Consider the following 7,384-nt stretch of genomic DNA (forward strand, 5'->3'; position numbering starts at 1 on the left):
ACTCACACCAGAACGGTCCACGATCCCGACTGTTAGTCTGAGGACGAAATCACCATAAGGCTCGGAGCACCTATAGCAACGATTCCAGAGTTAGTGAACTTCGACACGGATCAAAAGATACCCATTCAATTTTTGTAAAATTAGTCTGAATTAAAAAAGCACCCCAAGCATATATATTCTTCATTTTTTTTGAAAATCGGAACAATAATTCGTCACTTATTGTCATTTAGTGTACTGAATTTGGTTTGTAATTTTGGATGAAAATTTGTGCTAATAGTTTTGATTGACTGAAGTTTTCTAAAAATTAAGCTCACAGCAAAAAAGAAAAAAATGGCTAAGGATAAATGAGTTTTGTGATGGGTAAGCTTCTATCGGTAGGTCAGTTTAAAGAGGGGTTCCTTTTCTTGACGACTCACCATTTCTTGGCAATTTCTGCGGTTGAATCAGATGTGACAAAGTGTAACCAATCATTTGATTTTATTACATTTATTTTTGTGTTATCATAGCTCCATAAACTTTTTGTCTGAACTTGACAGACTACTGAAAACGTGATTCAAAGTCAAACAAAACTGCTTGTATCATAGCGAAGCCTTGATTTTTCTGACTGCCTTTAAGGTCTATGGAGCAGTAGTAACATGAAAAAAAGTTAAATGTAATAAAAAAAATGAAAAAAATCATAATAAATTTAGTTTAAATTTGTTTGCAAAAATCAACCCCCTACACACCATACAAAGCACAAAGTGATGAACTTCGCTCCTAGTAACGTAGAAGTTATGACAAATAGCCTGTTTCGACTAACTTGGAGCGACTTCTATGACGGAACAAATTTCCGCTTAGGCGTTAATGGCGCAAAAGAGATCGCGCGTTAACCCTAATTGGCCAAAAGGGCTATCTTTGAACCCATATAGTTTTGCAAAAAAATCAAAAGTGCAAAAGAAGGTGAAGAAACAAAAAAATTCTTTTCAACAGAAGAACAAAACCCAAGAGGGGAAACAATTACAAACACACCACACACAGCATGGGTACAAACATTTGAAAAACAACCTAGATAACTACGAAACAGTGGCTTCGCGTTCGTACTTGACCGAAAAACTTACGGAACTAGGTTAAGCGAGTTTGTGGCATATAAGTTGGCTCGACACGACAAAAGCTACCGACATTTAAGTACAGAAAACCTGGAGACTCCGAAATACTCAATGTTTAAAGAACAGGCAAAAAGATAATACAAAAAAACAGCCAGCAAGACTAGGACAGAGACGACAACCAAGTCTACAACAAACCAGTTAGAACAAGGACCTCCAGATGGTCACATACCAAAACCAAACAAGAAGAAAAACCAACTGGCAAAGGGGAACAGTCAGGGGCCAATCGAAAAAAAAAAGGCAGCCTTGGGAGTTTTTGAAAGCAAACTCAAACGAAACAGCAAACCAGAGGGAGTACCGATTAACAGAGGCATCATCTTCAACGTACCATTGACGGAATCAGGCATTTCTACGTCCTCTTCGGTGGAAAAACAACATTGGGTGAAAAAACAAGAGACAAAGCATACACCTTTACCTACATAAGTATCAAACCGGACCGGTCGAGCAATCTAGGAGCAAAAATTGGCAACGCCATCCCTCTATTGATGGTAACCAGCACAAGACAAGACAAAACCAAGCCAACATCATCGAATCAAGCGAGATCGTTAAAGAAGTTAATAAGAGCATTGGCCGACGAATAGGAGCAGAAGAATGCCGAGCAAATAAGAGCATGCCAAGAATTCTTGACAACGAAAATTGTCAACAAGGAGGCGCAAGCAACAAATACCTCAACAAAGGTAATCGAACTGTCCAGCGACGAGCCGGAGGCAACAATACCCAAACAACAGGACCAACAAGCGACAGCTCGGGGATAACAACAACAACACGGGCGGAGATTAGCAACAAACAACAAAAAACATCAGCGAGGAGAAACAAGAAAAAGAAACAGATGCAGACAAAAACGAGAAAAAACATCAGACGACAAAAGAGCAGCTAGAAGAAACGGAGAATACAAAAATTCAAGAAAAGAGAGAGAGAGGGAATCGAGGATCACACTCCGTATTGTAAATTGCGAAAGAAAAAAAATTGAGAAAAAAACTTTCCAACTGCAAACAATTGAGAGCATTCGGAGGAGTGTTATCTGTCCAGATATGTATCTCCATTTGTGCTTAACACCAGATATATTCTCTTGTTACCTAATTTATTGATGTACATTATAATGTATAGCCTACAAGGCTCTTAATACGTGACCTTCTGGCACCAATTAACGTCTGAACAGTCTAATCTCAGATGTCAACCATTCTTCTACGATTTATGCTTATAAAGCAGAAATCAACCTTGTTCGAGGTAATTTGTTTGATCTATACGATTGAGAGCAGTTGGCCAACTAGGGGGGCCGCGCCATAAAAATAGACGGACATACAAATTCCTTGTCTGACAGCAGCCTCTTGGTACAAAAATTTCACGAAAATTAGCACAATTTTGCGACTTAGATTAGAAAAATATTCATCATTTTATGGCAGTGCGCTCTGCTCCGCAGTACGCTCTGCAGTACGAGCAAATTTATCTTGAGATGAAAAACGAATCATATTTGAAACCAAAACTTCAGGTCCATTTTGCTTGCATTTCCAATTTTGCTTTTAAACAGCTAATTTGATACTATTTCTACAAAATTTTACGGAACCATTTTTTTAAAGTTTGCACTAGAACAAAAAAAGTCGACGAGCCCACCGAAGGTTTTTTGAAGCGTTTAACTTTAACCGTTTTTCAGCTTAGCATACCTAAAGAAAACAACTTTCAGCTTCTCAAAGTTGCTCAAAATGGCTAAGTTGGCCAAAAAGTCAAAATCTGAATTTTACTTAGTTAAGCGGTGTATCAGTCTTTATATCGAGTTGATTGGGCACTGAAGCCTTTGAAGTTGCTTCGAGGTTTCTCGAATCAATGCAAAGAGATCCTACGCAAAATTTAGTTTGAAGCAGGAATTTTCTTCGTTTATGAACGCATCAAAAAGATCGGACAAAAAAACAGCAGAAGTTGAATCAGTATGAAAGAATATGGATTTTCTAAAACAGTCTAAGGTTACTTAGCATTGCCTGTAAAGGTATACAGATGAAAAAATGCCATTCTTAAAGCCTTGATCAATCTATCACTAAATGAGAGATAAGTCTAAACCCCAGTTGGGTCAAGTTTATGCACATTTTTCTAAACATCTTTAAATTTTTTGTCCCTCCTGAAAATACTAGGAAAATTGCACTTGTAGTTGCAATGATTGCACTTGTAGCTTAAGCTGAAACAGAACAAGAAAATCCGTAATGTGGAAATGAAGCCGGAGAACTTGAGCATACAAACAAACGTCTCAAAACTCAATTTTCAAGGGAAAAAAAGTTCACTAGCATACGTACTGAAAAAACGAAGTCGGGCCGTGACTCAAGCCCGAGACCTTGAGATGCAAAGGCTATGGAGTTACCTCTCGGTCAATTGGGAAGGAAATTGATTTTTTAAGGTACAATCATTCAGCAAGTTGAAAAAGACTTCTTCGATTATCCCCATAACACTTCAAACTTTCTGGTTTTTGTAGTTGTTGTAAGCGTCATAACCGCTAAATGCGTAAAATTAGGATGTAAAGTATGGAGAAAAGATCTGTTTACAGTTGCTGGTCTTCACCAAGGAAAATTTCATTGCATAGTGACAACTTAAGAATAGTTTTTCCAACTTGAAGCTCAAATGAGGAGGGGAGAATGGAAAAAATACTTTAAGTATTGTGAAGTATTGTAAGAAAAGTTGTTTGCGGTAAGAAAAAATTCGACATCCCGACACGCAAACGTAAACGTTGTAAAGAATCCGCTAATTGAAAAAAATTACAGACAGGTTTTTCTCGACAGATAAACCTTTATGAACTACGCTTTTGGAAACCGAATAATTAAATTCATGTTGTTCACAGGCTGGTGTCATGCGTCGGGTTTACGTATACTTTTTTATACTTTTTTCTGTCGTGTTATTGTTTTTTGAAATTCAGCTAACAGAAATTTGGTCAAATTTATCAAACTCTTGAGAGCTTATATGAACGTTTATCATACACAACCAACTGACAGTCGGAAAAAAGTAATCAACATGAAGAAACAGAAAAACTATTTTTTGAAAAAAAATCAAAATTCGAGGGAAAAACTAGATGATCTTAAACTTCTTTCAATTTCTAGAACATTTAATGACTGACAATTAAGCTGGGACAATATGAAGCTTACAATTCCAGATAAAATGATCTGGGACCAACCACCCTTGACACCGGAACGGATCCACAATTCCGACTGTTGGTCGGAGGACGAAATCACCATAAGGAGCAGAGCACCAATAGCAACGATTCCGGAGGATAGTCAACTTCGACACGGACCAAAGAGAGGAGCAAGATTTGGCAGTTAGGGAACTAAAAACCTCATTAAATAATAAGTGTAAGGGGTCTGAGAAATTACCGGGGAAAGTCTACCCGAAAAAAGAAACAGGTAGCTAGGAAAACGCTAAAAATTGCGAAAAGAGGTGAAGAAACTAACAACTTTTCAACAGAAGTAGAAAACCCAAGAGGGGAAATAATTACATACACACCACACACCGCATGGGTATAAACAATTGTTCAACCACCTAGATAACTACGAAACAGTGGCTTCGCGTTCGTACCTGACCCAAAAATTTATGAAAAATGTTTTCCAACGAGGTCAAGCGACTTTGTGACATATAAATTGGCGCCTCGACACAATAAAAGCTACCAATTTTCAGATACATAAAACCTAGAGGCTCCTAAAAACTCACGGTTAAAAGAACAGGTAAAGTGACAATACAAAAAAACCAGCCAGCAACACTAGGGCAGAGAAGAAAACCAAGTCCACAACAAACCAGTTGGATTAAGGACCATCAGAAGAACGAACAACAAAACGGAACAAGAGGACAAACCAACTCGCAAAAGCAACCAGTCAAGGGCCAATCGGAAAAAAAACAAAAGGGCAGCCATGGGAGTACTAAAAAGCAAACCAAACGAAACGGCAGCGAACAGAGGGAGTACCGAAAAACAGAGGAATCATCTTCACCGTACCATCGACAAAATCAGGCATTTCTACGACCTCTTCGGTCGAAAAACAACATCGGGCGAAGAAACAAAACACAAAGCATACACCTCCACCTACATAAATATCAACCCGGAGTGTCGAGCAATCTATGAGCAAAATTCGGCAACGCCATCCCTCTATTGATAGTAACCAAGCCAACATCATCGATTGAAGCGAGATAGCTAAAGGAGTTAATGGGAGCGATGGCCGCCGAACTGAAGCAGAAGTATGCCGAGCAAATAAGAGCATACTAAGAATGAATTCTTGACAACGACAATTGTCAACAAGGAGGCGCAAGCAATAAAAACCTCAACAGAGGTAATCGAACTGTCCATCGATGCGCCGAGGAGAAACAATACTCGAACAACAGGACCAACAAAAGACTGCTAGGGGGATAACAACAACACGGAGGGAGATAAGGAACATAGAGCAAAAAACATCAGCGAGGAGAAACAAGAAAAAGAAACAGAAGCAGACGAGAACGAAAAAAAATATATCAGACGACAAAAGAGAAACCATGCGAAATGGAGAAAACGAACAAAAATTAAAAAGAGAGAGAGGGAATCGAGAATCACACTCCGTATTGTAAACTGAGAAAGAAAAAAACTGAGAAAAAAAACTCTCCAGCTGCAAACAATTGAGAGCATTCGGAGGCGTGTTATCTGTCCAGGTATGTATCTCCATTTGTGCTTAACACCAGATATATTCTCTTGTTACCTAATTTATTGATGTACAATTTATTGTATAGCCTAGAAGGCTCTAAATACGTGACCTTCTGTCACCAATTAACGTCTGAACAGTCTAATCTCAGATGTCTACCATTCGTCTACGATTTATGCTTATAAAGCAGAAATCAACCTTGTTCGTGGTAATTTGTTTGATCTATACGATTGAGAACAGTTGGCCAACTATTAGGCCACACCATATAAATAGACGGACATACAAATTCCTTGTATGACAGCAGCCTCTTGATTCAAAAATGTCACCAAAAAAAGCATTTTTTGCAACTTAGATTAGAAAACAAACTATCATATTATCACAGTACGCTCCGCCTAATTAAATTTATCTTGAAATAAAAAAAACTGATCAAATTTTAAACAGAAACTCCAGGTCCATTTTGCTTGCTTTTTCAAACTTGCTTTTAAACGGCTCATTTGATACTATTTCTACAAAATTTTACGGAACCATTTTTTTAAAATTTGCACTAGAAAAAAAGGTCGACGAGCCCACCGAAGGTTTTTTGAAGCGTTTAACTTTAACCGTTTTTCAGCTTAGCATACCCAAAGAAAACAACTTTCAGCTTCTCAAAGTTGCTCAAAATGGCTAAGTTGGCCAAAAAGTCAAAATCTGAATTTTACTCAGCTAAGCGGTGTATCAGTCTTTATATCGAGTTGATTGGGCACTGAAGCCTTTGAAGTTGCTTCGAGGTTTCTCGAATCAATGCAATGAGATCCTACGCAAATTTTAAATGGAAGCAGGAGTTTCTTTTATTTATGAACACATCAAAAAGATCGGATAAAAACCAGCAAAAGTTGATTCAAATGTCATGGAGCAAGCAATAAACAGAGAAGAATTCAAAAAATTTTCTCAATTTCTTCACTTTGATTCTGGATTTTCTAAAATTGTTTTAAGTTTTTTAGCATTGCCTGTAAATGTATACAAACCAAACTTTTGTATATGAAAAACTGCCAATCTTAAACCTTTGATCAATCTATCACTAAATGAGAATGAAGTCTAAACCCCAGTTGGGTCACATTTAAGCGTATTTTCTTAGTACAGAGGCGAAGCTGTTCTACGCAAACATTAGCAAGAAAACGCCAAAAATGCAGCTCAAAAAAGTGAAATAAGAAAACTTGGAAATAAGCCTCGATTAAATAAACTTTTGCTATTGGTCGGTTTCGAAGCTGTAACCTCGAAATTCTCGCGTCCTTCCCTCTCAGCAAAGAACGCTTAATGATTGGAAAAATATACCAACAGAAAAAGCCGGGAACGGATATCACGGAAAATTCCACCAATTGAGCACTTTTATTCGTGAGTTAGGTTGGAAAAAAGTAAAGTCATATCAAATCACTGCGCTCGCTGGGTCGATAGTCTAAGTAAACTTGATAATGCAGCGGTGAAGCTTTATTTTCAATACACATCTAAATATAATTAACCAAAATCAAAAGGTTATGTTTGCATTTGAAAATCTAATCTGCTTTTCAAACTTTTTTTTATATTTTTGAAGCAAAAATGTTCACACAGGCGAAACCTACACAGGTGAAAAAC

The sequence above is a fragment of the Symsagittifera roscoffensis genome, chromosome 4 (assembly GCF_963678635.1).
Source record: "Symsagittifera roscoffensis chromosome 4, txSymRosc1.1, whole genome shotgun sequence".
Lineage (NCBI taxonomy): Eukaryota > Metazoa > Xenacoelomorpha > Acoela > Convolutidae > Symsagittifera > Symsagittifera roscoffensis.